General features: G+C 39.1%; 1 protein-coding gene across 2 annotated transcripts in view; it reads left to right on the top strand.

Annotated features, from left to right (window-relative positions):
• Positions 1 to 16,336, top strand: part of LOC129768409 (uncharacterized) — a 229,107-nt gene that overhangs the window by 131,886 nt on the left and 80,885 nt on the right. The window lies entirely within an intron of this gene.

A 16,336-nucleotide genomic window follows, 5' to 3' on the forward strand; every position in this document is an offset into this window, starting at 1 on the left:
CTATACTGATTATATAGAGGTCGCTGCTTTAATCAGAAAAAAGTGCAACTGAAGCCCATTGAGAATTCGTTGAAGTGAGTTGTTGGAATCTCGTGATTTTATTGTTGACATTTTGTATCGTTTCGGGTTTTTTTAATAAGAGCATTACAAAAGTTTTTTTTTTAAATTAAACAAAAACGGTTTTGGATATCAATGAAATTCTTTATTCATGTGAGGGTACATTTGATACCATAAAATATGTATGGAACTCGATTTCTTTTGCATGGCCATCATGGACACACTTGCAGAAGTTCAGACGCTCAATTTTAGACAGTTTTCAAGCATAAATCGGCCGATACTGCTGCAATTTCACGTTTGATATTCGTACGAAGTTCATCAATCGTCGCTGGCTTGTTGGCATAGACCATAGACCTGACGGAGCCCCACAGGAAATAGTCTAACGGCGTCAAATTGCACGACCGAGGCGGCCAATTGACTGGGCCATTCCGTGAGACAACACGCTCGCCAAACTTGGTTTTCAATAATGGCTATTGTTAAATTCTCTGTGTGGCTTGTGGCGCCGTCCTGTTGAAACCCTATATTGTCCAAGTCCATATCATCCAATTCGGGCCAAAATATTCGGTTATCATTGAGCGGTAGCGATTCCCATTCACAGTAACGTGCCGGTCTTGATCATCACGGGAAAAAGTACGGACCAATGACACCGCCGGACCATAAACCGCACCAAATCGTAACTTTTTCGGGATGCAATGGTGACTCATGGATTACGTATGGATTGCTTCCTGACCAATAACGCATATTTTGCTTATTGACGAAGCCATTCAGCCAGAAATGAGCCTCATCGCTGACGATGATTTTTCGATGAAAATCCGGATGATTTTCAAGTTGTTGCTCAGCCCAATTCACGAAAATACGACGCTTCCTTGAAAGAATGGTTCCCGTTTTGCATTAATCGCGATTACTTTGATAATTATTCGATGTATTCATATTTTGATTTTTTGTTATTCGACACAAAATTACTAGATTAAAATTGCAGATATTCGATTATTTGAATCAATCGAACGATTAACCGACGTCTCTAACTGCAAAACGCGGGAAAAATATTTCCATCACCAACCGACACCGAGAGTCGATTTGTTCTCTTGAGCTGAAACATAAAATAAGATGCTCTTATTGCCACCAAAAAAAATCCACACACAAAAAGCAAAAAAAAATATTGCAAAATATTGCTGATTTACATACAAAATCCAAGATGTTACCGTATTGTATTCATCGTGGTATTAGATAAGTGCAGATAGCAGGTCGAATGTGCCCGGACATCTAAATACGATAATTACAGTTAAAATTTACGCTAAGTGTTATACATTTCAGTTCCGTCGGAACAACCAATCCGGAATATGTATGGGTGACCTCAGTGAGTGTATAAACACTTGAAGTGAGCAAGTTGAAAATTACAAAATTTCATATTAATATTTTGAATTTTAGGGTTTCTCTTGTATAAGGCCACGGAACATATTTCAGTCATGTTTCCAAAACCTGCGGAATTTGATTCAGGACTGTGGGTCTATTTACTCTACAAAATAAACATTATATATTGCTGAAAATAGGGTTGACTATGACCTTTTTAAAACGAATTGCCATCTGTTAGGAGCGACTTCATAATTGCGTACAATTGGCTGTCACGTCAAAATGTTTTTTTTTTCAATAATTCTTAATTGTTTTCGAACAAACACACCATTTTTCTATGTTTGGTGAAGAATGTGAGTCAGTAGAAAGAGGAATTTGGTCATGTTAGCCCTTACGTCAACTATATATATTTGGGCAGAGCAGTCGTCTAGTGTGATGTCCCACTTTTACTCTCACCAAAATTCACGGTTCGTAATTATTTTTTTCAGTTTCCTAACAACGATTTGAATCGTTTGAAAACAGACCTACAATCAAAATAAATATTTAGCACTTTTTTTGACATCTTCATACATTACATTAAATGAACTTAAAATATAATTTCACATTAGAATGATAAATTTCACAATATGAAAACACAGCAGTGCAATAATGTGTGGAATCGTATTGAAGGCATGCACAAACTATTGGAAAGTGGCTAGCGCCATTTTAAATAATATTGTTTGTATCCAATTATCCTGACCTTCCAGCTCAGGTTTTATTTAGGGGGGACCTGAGCTGGAAGGTCGAAAAAATCGAATTTTTTGGAAACTTATGTCCTCAGAGATGTTGTCCTGAAAGGATTTTTCGATATTTGATTTCGTTGGAAAGCTACAGCCAAAAGTACGAGGTCACCTCAAGGGATACAGTATTGCTGTACGAATGATTAAACGTGTTTTTCTCGAAAACATGTTTTTTTTCAGCTGGTGGTATCTATACCTCAGGATCTACTCAACCGATTTGGCTTAAATTTATTATCAGCATGTAAAACTGAATTATCTGAAGCGTTACATAGCCATTTCTGATATTTATTTTTTTCGATTTTTTATGAACTTTTAAACAGCGATTTTTCGTAAATAAAAGCCTATTTTCAACAAAAATGGTTGCCTTTTTTGCAATGTTTCGAATTTTGAAACAACCTCCATGTAAGGTTTTATGTATTGTTCGAAAGTTTCAAAATATTCATTGGAATACGTTCTGCGACACCCCGTTGCTTCAGAATCGATACCACCAGCAAGGTGACGATTTTCAGACAGCATCTACGCATCCAGCTGTCAACAGCGTAATAATCATTATTCGTGTACAACTAGAAAGAAGATAAAATCTTCAAATATACCTTGAGCAATAACCAAAATACCCGAACACTTTACTTTATTCCAAGGAACCGGACATAATTTATTAAACATGGATCAGGCGATATGCCACTGTGAAGGAAGTCATTATATCCGACTTTTTTACAAACAATTTTGAATGAAACCAAACATCGTTGTTCCATTACGTCATAATAAGCGGTTGATCAACATAAACAGAGTCATAAAAACGGATTCTACTGTATATTCCATAGCAATATAAGAAAAATTTAAGAGAGCAAAATTAGAGATACTTTGCAAACAAGCATGCAAAGCATTTCAGGAAAGTTTCCTGAAAGTAAAAGATGATTCAATTTCATTTTATAATGTGGGGTAATACTCTCGTTCATTGGAACAACAGCGCCAGTGGTTGTGTGAATCAGTTTAACAATCCAGGTGGTCTTGGTTCAGTCCATAATTGGTATCGTTTGGGATTTTTTTTGAGTAAAATTCCAAGCTGACATTCAGTCTGGAAAAATGCTCCATACATACAAACACATGACAACTCTTAAAAACAAGTGCTTTCCACTTGTGTACTTTGTGCATTTGATGCTTTTACATAATGAAAGGCATATTTTCTGCCGATTATGATATCTTTTTCGTCAACACTGGTTTGGATGTGGTATTTGTTTCCTAAAGACGATGTGAAAGTTCTCGTTCGAATTCCAGCCTAAAATGTGAAGCATTCAAATGTTTTGAAGAAAAATTTGAGAAACCAATACGCGAAACAAAAGTACGCAAAACCAGAACAGATGTTTAAAATTGTTCTACTTTTTCATACCAGAGCACACCAATTGATTGATCTATTTCAATCAATTTATTCTCAAGTCGCCTGAAGATCACCATTGATTTTGAACATATTTTGCCAATTCCCAATTCCAACAGACAAAGGTCAAATGGCTATCGAATGCGTCACTAATCAAGATTGATTGATCCAGCCGATTCTTGTGTCACACGATTACCTTATGCCTAGCGTGATCTTGTGGGATTTCCGCAACAAAAGATAGAGTCCCACACCGCACTCGTTGTTCTTAATTCACTTTGGGAATTTGATCTCTATCTCACTTAAATCCGAATCAAAATGTCATTCGAAGGTCGCACACTCCTGAACCATTTTCTCTGTTCAGGTTCGAAACGATATCGTGCGAGCGTATGACGAAGGCAGAATTGCCTTAATTATATGACATATTCCAGCTGGCACACCACACCGTTTGCATGTTTGCATGACCCCCCTGCTTTTTTATGAACTGTTATTTACGATCTGTGGCGAAAGTGCAAATAAAACGGGAAGGTAAATTTGCATAAATTTTCTGACTTCATAAAAAATCCCTCGATCGATTAGGAATAGATAATACGAGGGCGAGCCTCGATTTGCGGTCAACTATAGCAGAAGGGAAGTAGTTTGTTTTTTATTGCACTTTCGTCCGAAGATTCGGAAAAAGCAATAAATTTAGTTAAAGGTTGCTTTTTTTATTCACTCTTAAAAAGTCATTTTTTGGCAATTTGATTGGCCCTCAGTGTTTGCTAAAAGGTGGTGTTATTTTGCCTAAATAAAAATAATAAAGAGTTTCTTCGGTTGAAAGATTAATTTCGTTCGTGGCGATTGATTTTCCCACAGTGTCCACTCGAGCATTCATCGGCTCGGCTCGAAGAAGCAGAGCAGCTGTAAGGGTTTCAGCATTTCATAGTCGAAGATTTGGGAGCGAAAATCAAACAAAACGGTCAACAATTTTCAACGGTCACTTCTCGGGTAGCGTAAAATTCGGGAATCGCCTATTCCTTCACGGGTGTAGGAAATAATTTATCGATTGTATCAATCGATGGAGAATTTTCTGATTGGCATCCATGGATTCGTCACAAATGTCACTGCATGACATTCATAGGATTTTCGCAGTGCCACAGTGGATGATGCAACCAAGATGACAGCCAATTATGTAAAGTAAATAAAAATTAGACGCGCATCGCAATAAAATGTAGCAAATTGTTATCGCTCTGTATCGGGAAATGCAAGGCTGTATAATTGACGAGACATTGAAAGGAACGATTTTGCGTTAATGTGATTATAGTTTATGCAAATTTATCGCCGTCAATTCAGAAAAAAATGTTCGATTTCATTTGATGTGTGCGTGCGGAAGTGGGGAAGTGCCTAAATTAAGCATGTTAGTGGCTTGATATGATTGCCATGTTAAAGTCGCATGAAATTGTCTCGTATCAATTTGATCAGACAGAAGTAGTTGTTCATAGTTTTGGGAAAAAAATATTCAGACATTCGGGGGAAATCTACAACCAGATCGGAGATTCAGAGCGTATGCACAGAAGGACTGGCTGGTTGTAAACATATTGGTTGGCACAGCAATCTCCATCCGCGATGGGCCAAAGCAACTGAAAACGGTAGCATGCTTCTACGTTGTTAAGGATGATCCCCAGCCTCTCTTGGGGAAGAACACCGTAAAGTAGCTGGGTGTTTTGGCAGTTGGATGACACGATGCTTCATTGAAGCTGCGATCCTACGGTGTTCTAGTCTCCTGGGTCATCGCTTTGATACAAATGGTATGACTCCTTTTTTTATTAATTCGTTTATTTTTACAGACTCAGTTCTTCTTGAGTGGCTTTAACGTTACCTGTGGAACTTTTGCCGTCTCAACGTATTTACTAACTAGCGTCATTTGCTAATACTAAGTTGAGATTTCTTAAGCCAAATAACACACCTTGAATGTATTCCGAGGGGCAAGCTCTTGAATACGCGTAACCACAGTGCAATTCCAAGGAAATTTCTTTGACGAAAAATACCTCGCCCAGAACGGGAATCGAACCCGAACACCCGGCATGAAAATGTGAGACGCTAACCACTCGACCACGGGTGCACATTTACAGGCTCAGTTACATAAGTTTAAAGGAGCCGAATTCTTAACTAAATATATTAACTATATCTATATATATGAACAATTTTCCTTAATTCTATTGTTAATAAGGTAGAAAACCGATTACTCGCGGTTGACTCGAGTTTAGAAGGGTGACATATTTGTATCAGGAAAAGGATGGGATATAAGGATATGTTGACTATGTTCGTACTCACACTATCACGTATGACTCCTTCACAGTCCAAAATTAAAACTATCGAAAGCTTCAGAACTTCAACCAATTCTTCGCAGTTTTCTGGGCTCAGTAAATTTTTTGGGTTTAAGCTAGAGACTGACCACTTTGTTACGCATTTCGCAACATTTCTGTACCATTTGACCCAAATTCCTAAAGGATAATTCGTTTCAAAAGAGTCTTTTTGAGGAGAAGATTTGTTTTATACTAGGTAACTTTGTTCTATGTTTAAGGTTATTCAAATCTGAGTTTTTGATTTAAACTGGACGCTCAAAGAAATCTGGAGGCTGCATTTCACAAACTTGTGGTCCAAGGATCCCCCGGATTTTTTACACACACTCAACAAAGTCTTGAATGCTTTGAACCTCTCCACGAGGGACGCGTGGAATGAATCAGCTGAATCAGCTGTTTCGATTGCTGAAGAATTTATAAGCAGGATAGCAAGACCAGTAGATTCCAATTTTTGTTCTGTCCTGCGCAATTGTCGAGCCACAAAATTACGATCTTGGAATCAAGAATTGAGAAAAAAACTTGTAAAAAAAACACTGTCAATGTGGATTGCTTTTCGTCCTGCAATTTGCATCCAGCATCGTTACACTCGAACAGGACCGTTCCGAACGTCACCCATCGGAACAAAAGTTCTTAGAAATTCTGGTGGATAATTGTGGGTTTTGGTCCTTCGATCTGGATACCAGGAATTCCAGTTTCTGCATCACAAATTTGACAATTTCATATTCATATTGTTGGCATTATTTCGAAGTTGGCAATACATGTATTTGTAGGGTGTGTATATGCGAATCTGGGAGGGGTTCTATTCTTTATAGATACTAAAAAAAATAAAGAACAGAGTCAAATAATTTCTACCTCTCGTATGATGGAACGTGACAATACTCTTACCATTGTGTATTTCCTACAGGTTTTAAACTTGAGAGTTCGCAACGTGACATATACGGAACTGACTCCATATAAGTTAAACTAAGCAACGAATACATATTTAAACATCTCCTGTTGGGTTCAGGAACACAGCTGTCGAAAAACTAACTGGAAAAGGTAGGAAAGCTGGGCATTCCTGAGATATTGCCTGTAGTAACATTTGCATTAAAAAAATGGACTTTTTTCGGATAGTGATAAAAAACTAAGACAGATAATTGAGTTTGATAAATTTTCCATGGAAACCTTACCTTACTTGCAAAAAAATTCTACACCTTTGCGAGCGGCATTCCGGCAGTTAACCGAAACATTCGCCATGGCGGACGAAAAAATGCGTGTAGGCATGTTTTTGAGTTCTTTCTTCGTTTTATTTATCAATTCCTTCTCAGTTTTTGCGACAAAATTGATGGAGTAGATCTAATGCTTCAGGTTTGCCCAAAAATTCTCGATGGGACGCAGCTGGGCGACGTTGGGCTGGTTCGCCGACTTGGGTACCACATCGATTTTCAGCCGCTCCATCTCCTCTGACGATCGCTTCGAGAAGTGCGCCGACGCCAAATGCGGCCAGAACACCGCACCTTCGCCCTTATGGTATTTCTTGATGAACGACGCAACTTCCAGCAGGCACTTCGTACTAAAAATTTTCCCGTTCACGAGTTGATTGTCAGCCACAGAAGCAGCTTCCTGTGGATCTTGGTGTGTGAAATAAACTTCACTTCGGAGCTCATTTCCTTCGTGGGGGAAGTAAAATACGAAGTGCCCTGCCAGTCGTTGCGATCCAGGGTGAGAGAGGTCTCGTCGTCCATCACCACCGCCACGTCGCTATTCGCCAGAAAAATCGACTTGACCATCTTATTCAGCCGCTGCCGCTGCGTCATTGCCTGCAGCACCGAGACCAGTGGTAGGGACTTACGCTTCCTGATACATATGTCCATGATCGTCAGATACTTTTTCACTGTTTGGCCGGTTACACCGATCTCCCAGCCAAGCGCACGCAGCGATGTAGCCACTTTTCCCTCGATCTTCCTCTTCAGCATCCTTTGGTGCTTCTTGTCGCTCAGGGTGGTCGATCGTCCGAAACCTTTCTTTCGGTGCTCTGGTTGTTGTCCAATAGTGCCAAGATGTATTAAACGCCGGAACGGGCGTATCCAGCGTCCACAAAGTGCCGCACGATGTCCGTTTTCGACGCGGCGGGGTACACTGCCGTAATCTCGCAAAGTGACGCAAGCGCCAGAGAATTTTCAGTACGAGAATTTTCGCAAAATTACATGTATAATCAGCATACGCGTACATTACGAAAATCTGATCTGTACAAATTGTGTAAATTCGATAGAAAAATATTTCCATCGACTTGATTTACGAAAAAATTCTGTTTTATTTAAGCTATGTTACCGTTTTGTCTCAAATTTCGACCACTTGAGCTTTGATGGCCATTAAACAGTGTCTCATTACACAAAATGGTACTCTTTCGCAAAACTAAATTGATTTTTGGATACAATAGAGCCTTCTTTTTCATTTTACTACAATAAAATTGATTTACAAATACATTTTCATAGTGTAAAACTAAAAATATGTTTAATCACTTTTGTCTCAAATTCCGAACACCATTTTTGTCACTGACTCATATTCCGAACACTTTTGTCTCAAATTCCGAACAGCAAAAATGCAAAATGCAAATATGGAGCAAAATAAAGAGAAAATCCGACATATTTTACAGTACTACTATGACAAAGGCAAAAATGCATCTCAAGCTGCCAATAAAATTTGTGTAGTTTATGGACCCGATACAGTTTCCATTTCCACCGCACAACGATGGTTTCAACGTTTTCGTTCTGGTGTAGAGGTCGTCGAAGATGCGCCACGCTCCGGAAGGCCTGTCGTCGAAAATTGCGACAAAATCGCTGAATTAGCCGAGAAAGACCGGCATAGTAGCAGCCGTAGCATCGGCCAAGAGCTGGGGATAAGTCATCAAACCGTTATTAACCATTTGAAGAAGCTTGGATTCACAAAGAAGCTCGATGTATGGGTGCCACACACGTTGACGCAAAAAAACATCTTTGACCGTATCGACGCATGTGAATCGCTGCTGAATCGCAACAAAATCGACCCATTTCTGAAGCGCATGGTGACTGGCGATGAAAAGTGGGTCACTTACGACAACGTGAAGCGCAAATGGTCGTGGTCGAAGCCCGCTGAAGCGGCTCAGACGGTGGCCAAGCCCTTATTAACGGCCAGGAAGGTTCTGCTGTGTGTTTGGTGGGATTGTCAAGGAATAATCTATTATGAGCTGCTTCCCTATGGCCAAACGCTCAATTCGGACCTGTACTGCCAACAACTGGACCGCTTGAAGGTAGCACTCATGAAGAAGAGGCCATCTTTGATAAACAGAGGCCGCATTGTCTTCCATCAGGACAACGCCAGGCCACACACTTCTTTGGTGACGCGCCAGAAGCTCCGGGAGCTCGGATGGGAGGTTCTTTTGCATCCGCCGTATAGTCCGAACCTTGCACCAAGTGACTACCACCTGTTTTTGTCCATGGCGAATGAGCTAGGTAGTCAGAAGTTAGCCACAAAAGAGGCCTGTGAAAATTGGCTATCCGAGTTTTTTGCCAATAAGGAAGCGAGCTTCTATAACAGGGGTATTATGAAGTTGGCATCTCGTTGGGAACAAGTCATCGAACAAAACGGCGCATATTTGACTTAAAACAGATGACTGTAACTAATTTTATGAACAAATGAAAGTTCAAAAAAAATACCGCAGGACTTTTTTGACAGCCTAATATTATAGACTGTATCGATACCTGTAATTGATTTTAAAATGTAGGCTAAAAGCCAGGAATTTCAGGGTTTAGATTATTCAATTATTCATAAGATTAAAGTTCAGTAAATTCACATTTGAAAATGAAGTGTTCGCAATTTAAATCATGCGTAGAAATTTTATTCATATTCCGAACACTACTTCAACATTAATTTTAATGAAGATTTCTGCATAAAATATCATTTCTTTCACCCAATTATTGTAGGTTCTTACATTTTCTAGCACTTAACATGAAAACAGCAATCAACATAGTTGAAACAACAACAAAAACTAAAAAATTAACGATGCTTGTTTTTTACGGAATTTACTAACGCAAACATTCTATCATTGGTTTTGACTGTCACTTTTTTGCAAATGTCTAATATTATAAATTACAGGATGTATTGATACCTGTAAATGATGTCAAAATGAAGCCTATACCTCATAGAATGTCTGTGTTTTCATTATTCAATTATGTACAGCTTGAAAGTTTAGTAAATTTATAATTAAAAATGAAATGTTCGGAATTTGAGACTGTTCGGAATATGAGACAAAACGGTACCAACGCCAGTTCATTGTAGAAACAGAAAATTTTAATCGCTGTTTTCACAACCGATTGGCGTTCATCCATCAAAGAATGCGAGAATCTGTTTCCAATTATTTTCTCCAAAATGCCGCCGTTGAGCAGAGCATGAGATAGCATCAGAGAGAAAAATTCTACACTTTTTCCGACTTGGTAGCATGCGTCGAGCAGGCTAAAGAAGTTGAGAACCCGATTGTAACAATTATGGACAGCACAAATCCGTGTGAAGTAAGATAATGCCGTTAGAAGTTATCCGACGTAAAACAAATACAGTTTACGCGAGAATGTTTTGAGTTTTGTTATAAGATGCGTTTCGATGGAGAATTTAGAAGAGTGCAGCTGTTCACCAAATCTGACATTTACCAATCAATTAACACTCAGCTTCGATTCATCCGAAAGAGAAATTGAGTATGTTAGGTAAGTAAACATCGTCTAGAAGCTTTGTCCCTTGGTTCCAGAAGATAAAGGACACTATTGGGAAATTCTTGTAATCAACAATTAAATTGATGAGTTTTAACTATTTAGTTACAATCGTTATGTGCAATATGCGAGAATAACAATACACTCCAATCTAGGATATTTTTTTCTTTCAAGATGAGTTTGATTTCATGAATTTAAATATTTGACGAGACTTATGAACAGAGCTTCTAAGTACATGATTTGTAATTCAAGTAGTAAAACAAAATTTCTGTTATAAATGTAGCACGGCACGGGGATCGACTGTTTTTAATTGAAACATTTGGCATGACGAGCTTTTCGAAAAAGTGTTTTTTTACAAGAATGAAGGCTCATTATGCTAAAAGTCCATTACGGAACATGTTGTTATGTGAGAACAGATCGAAAATCACATCGAATCACAATAAAATTACGTCACATCATAAGGGAAATGGCGCTTACGCCATTCCGTTTTCAAGCTTTTACGGGATCATTTTTTCACATTTCTGTAACACTTTGTAGTCGTTTGAAAGGATTTGGTATTCACTATCGATCTATAACATAAAAAATAAAATGTCAATTTTGACGCTTGCGTCACTTTGCAAGATCACGGCAGTACCGCTCTTTGAACGCGCACACTTCTGAACGGAGTAGCTTCACTGTTTTCGCCATCACGGTTAGAGTTCGACTCGTAGATCTATCAAATTGTTTCTGCTGACTCATGGGTTACTATGATTGATGTTGCATGGGTAGTTTCGTCAGTGCGTGTGATGGTAAACCCATGAAAAATCGTCAAATTTTGTTAATTTTTTTTAATGCAAACGTTATGGAGGATATCAAAAATGTTATGAGGATATCAAAAATGTACTAAATATTTATTGTGAGCGTGAGTACGAATGAATGTAGCAAACGTTTACTCGCGAGCTAGTTATCCGAAACGCAGCTCGTATCAGTCATGTTCATTGAACTACGAGAACAGTCCGATAAGTACTTAGCCTACAAAAAAAAAACAAAAATTTTAAAAAAGTGGCGATTTATTCCTCAACATAGTCTCCTTTTATCTCGGTACACTTGACCCAGCGATGCTCCAACTTCTTTAATCCATCTGAAAAATACGTTTTACTCATACTCATTCGACTCAAATTTCTGCCCGGCGAGTGACTTTTTCAAGTTTGGAAACAAAAAAAAATCACACGGGGCCAAATCTGGAGAATACGGTAGATGGGGTAGTAGTTCGTACTGCAATTCGACCGCGGTGACGGCGGAATTTCAATTTTTTCCATTTTTCTAAAATCCGCGGACACGCCCGCTTCCACACACGGTCAAAACAAAACTACGAGTCCGATTCGGCTGAAATTTTGACAGTAGCCGTTTACGAGAATGTACTACACGATAAGTAATCTGTCTTGCGATACTGACACCATCGGGCGATGAGGCTAAGTACTTATCGGACCGCCCTCGTAAGTTAGTCAAAATACGAAATACGAGAAGCGGTAAAACCATCGAACGTAGAAAAGGGTATTTTTCAAACAATTCAGCCGGTTTCCTCGAAACCGAAGATCTGCAGTATTCATTATCAACAGAGATTCGATGCTTATATACGTTTCAACGTTATTCGGTACTGGTCAGCGAGAAGGTTAGTGGAACCGCAGCTATGAACGAATGCTAAGATCGTTCTTGGTGTACCTGCAACACAGTGCTCCATTGAATTAGGTTCCAACTTTATTTAATTCATTTTTGATAGAGTCAAAGAAAAGCCTGAGTTCAAAAAGTCTACCCTGAAAGTTCAAACAAGCAGTGGTCTTTTAGAACGAGCACTAGCTCACATGTTCAAGAAAGATCAGTGGAAGCCCTTGGATAATCGAACAAAAAGAATACAGATGAAAAGACTGAAGAAGTAAAAAGATAAAAAGTGTATAATTGACCTTTACGATCCGTGTTACCATGTTTTGAAAACTAAGAAAAATAAACTCACGAAAGGGTAGTAAAGGTAAGAAAAGGAAAGAGAGCGAGAGAGAAAAAAAAAGATGGACAAGCCAAAAAGATAGGGCTAAGAAGAAGAAAATAAAAAATATATCTATATCAAAAAAATAAAATATCAATCAGAAAAGAAAGCAAGAGTGTGTATGAGAAAGGAAGAGTGAGTGAGAAATAGAAGAAGAATTGATAAGCAGTGGCATCTGTTACCTAGTCCAAACCATATTTCTTAAGGGTTACCCTTGATACATAATCATGAATCACAATGCTTTTAAACTCTTAGAACATTTACTAAGGTGTATAAATAATACTGATTATCGGTCACCATGACCTGTAATCAGTTCTGGAACTGATTGTTGAGGTCATGCTGAAAAATATTCAGTATTACAGTATGCTCGCGAATTGATTCTCCAAAATAACGGGTTGAAGTTTGAAAAACAGCATTAAATGCTCTCCGCTATCATATTTCACTGTACACAAAAAAGGTCTGAATTAATTTCTATTCCGTCATTCGCTGCAATCTTTCAGTTAATTAGATTTATATGAATGCACCCGTCAGTGTTTTCTCCCCCTGGCGTTTCTCGCAATACAACGGCGGCGGTGCACCCTCTCTCTATCTGCGAGGGTCATTTGTTTGTCCATTATTTGGATACCATATTTGTTTATCCCGAAAATGTCCTGGAGGAATTCGCGCGCTCATTGCTGGTTAATTTTGCCAGCAGGTCTTGCGATGCTATTGCCACGCGTTCCCGGCATGTGTCCGCTCGGTCGCCACCAGCCATATCCGACGACGAGCAATAATCAACAAACGTCAATCTGCGCGCGCGCCACCCCGAACTTCCGAGCAAACAGTAATTATTGAAATGTAAACATGACTTTTTTGTTTCGAGCTGTTATCCAACTGATTCTGGACAGCAGCTAACGGTACACGAACATATACGGCGTGTGGTCCTGGCCATAGGGGGAGATTCGCCCGCTTCAACCCTTCCGTTTGGTACCCACCCTGATAAGCAAATTCCATCAACGGTATGAGCATCCGCTCACTGCCCGCCGGAGGAGAGGGTGAATAATGGACTACAAGGATTGAAACGGTAACAGCAGTTTTGTGCGTTGTCACAATTGCAGATGCAAAACAATGGGTAAAGTGCATAAGAGCGTAAAATCTCATGTAACGAAAAAAAAGGATGGAAGCATGATTTGCAACGAAATGACCGGATTAGGCTTTGTTTGATGAAGGAAAGGCAGGGTACGGAGTTAATCAAAATGATTAAAGTACAATGAGTGAATTGTGTCAGTAAACAAAAGCATTTCCCTATCGGACGAATCCTCGTTCGAAGTTTAGCTGTTACGTATAACGATATTTGGCGTGCAATTGAATAGAATACGACAATTTAGTTTATGACAGTTTTTGAATCACGTTCATAAAGTCGCTAGACACCTCAATAGTGTAAAATAATCGACCATTCCGGAGAAATATTGACTGAAGAGGAACCCGGATAATGATTTTTGCATTTCACCCAAGCCCATACCGCAATAAGCCCAAAACCGGATCATCAGTCATAATCGAGAGAGCCAAAAATCTTTTCATAAAAGTCATTCCAGCTTCCACCAGAAACCAGACGTCGGAATGAGTATGCAATTTATGCTCTGTTCGGGGTATAATAGAAAAGCAAAAAATATGAACAAAAGTGGAAAAAAGATCATAAATACAGATATAACTCAATGCGGAAAAGAATTATGTCATCAGGTCCGGCACTACGCTCTTCCCGAGTGCCCTTTCATCCTTCTTTTCATCCATTCATCCGCCTGTGCATACCGTTCCAGGATGCCAGCGGCATTGCGTGTGGCTTTCGGAAAATAGAAAACCGAGAATGAATCCTTGCGGGACATCATGTAGGACATGAAAGGATCAAGCACCACTGGAATCAGCCACTGATGCGCATGCCGATGACGATGGATGTCGTCAGAGAGGCAGCTGTCATTCTTGACTGGTGGCTCTTCAAGAGTATCATCAATATTTGACCAGCAATGTTCAAACGCGTGCGTGATTTCTTCAAACAAATCAACAGTTTTCCATACATTCCCGCGCATTTTTCACAATGGTTCGAAATGGATGCAAAGGAGATTGGCGATTGAGAATAATTTCCTTGAAGGAGTTCATCGAAAGATGCTCAGAAACATTTTCATATGCAATTTCCTAGATATTTCAAAACCACTATCTCATTGTGTCAAGCTTGACGTGTCTTTGACAGGCGATAATTGTTTGACACGTGGCAGTGGTTTTCCGCCGAAAACCACTCTTGTCTCGAGTTGAATGGAGCCAGGCTTTCATCTTCGGAGAATTTAATTACTTTTCATCCTGCCGTGTCGACCAGCCGATCTGATAAAACAGAAAAAGTAATTTCATTTGCAAACCACTCCAATCAGCCCGAAGCCAGAAACCTATCACGCTTCTGTTTATTCAATTGATTGCTTTCCGTCGGCTAGCGGAGACAGTTGATGATGGCCGGCTAATTTTATTTTTCACCAAAACGGGAAGCTCTGAATTTCTGAAACGGTATCAAACTGAGAGGTGAAAGGTCAAATGAACCCTAGTTAGGCTGTTTTGCATGGGGATAATGATCAACTTTTCCACGCGATATTCATAGACTTTAGGTCATCAATCTGTTCGATTTATTCGCTTGTTTCGAGAGATAAAATTTTATGTTCTCACTACGAATCACATGGGAGTTACTGTTTTTGCATATGCATGAATAATGTTTCATCTACACCGCAGAGGGGGCAATATTAATGGTGAATTATTGCTGAAAAATGAAGTAACGGACTCTCTGATGTCTGATTGAAAATGATTGATACTGGTATATAGGAATATATGCGTTGAGACGGCGAAGTTCCTCTAGAAACGTTAGTGCCATTTAAGAAGAAGATATAAATACTACACGAAGCTTCAAAGAAAATTCTATTTCTCAAGCATTGGAATGGGTAAAAAAATCATTTTAGATAAATCATAGTCGATCTTCCTAAAATAAAACGACTTTACAGATCAAGTTTTCTTCCAGTTTTTTTTAAGAGAAATCTTCCAGTTTTTTGAAAAATTTTATTGGAAACCCTGCCTGTGACCCTTGTGGGGTCATCGTAACCACATTGTTTGCACGATTAAAATCTGGCTCTGTTACACCTAAAATGCTGATGAGCCTAAATAAATAAATAAATGACATAAAAAAATCCCTATGACCCCTAGCTTCATAAAACTTCTATTCTGGAAGCAGTCTGAAGTCCAATTTAACATACGTTTCACTATATGTTTCAATATCACTAACATACAGCTTCATACAACTTTCAGACTTTTCTTCGGTCACCCTCCATCAAACTTTGGACTCTCCGTTGGTCAAACTCAGCGATCATTTTATTCCAAGATCTCTTCATGTCCGCAGCATCCCGAGTCACTTTGGCATCCTTCTTCAATTTCCGCTTGATAATTGCACAATTTTTTTTTTTCTTGTGAGGAATTGATGACAATTGGGAAGTTTGAGGACTTTTTTCAATGTAATCGACCCCATTGTCACGGTACCACAGAAACTCCTCTCGGATGTAGTGGCAGCTTACCAAATCTGGCCACAACTTCACCGGACCTTTGTGATCCTTGATATACGGAAGGAGACGATTCTGCAGGCACTTACATTTTCGAGTGCATTGTCTTGTTTGTGACGAGGACCTTGATTTTCTAGC

Source organism: Toxorhynchites rutilus, chromosome 2, assembly GCF_029784135.1.
Source record: "Toxorhynchites rutilus septentrionalis strain SRP chromosome 2, ASM2978413v1, whole genome shotgun sequence".
Taxonomy (NCBI): domain Eukaryota; kingdom Metazoa; phylum Arthropoda; class Insecta; order Diptera; family Culicidae; genus Toxorhynchites; species Toxorhynchites rutilus.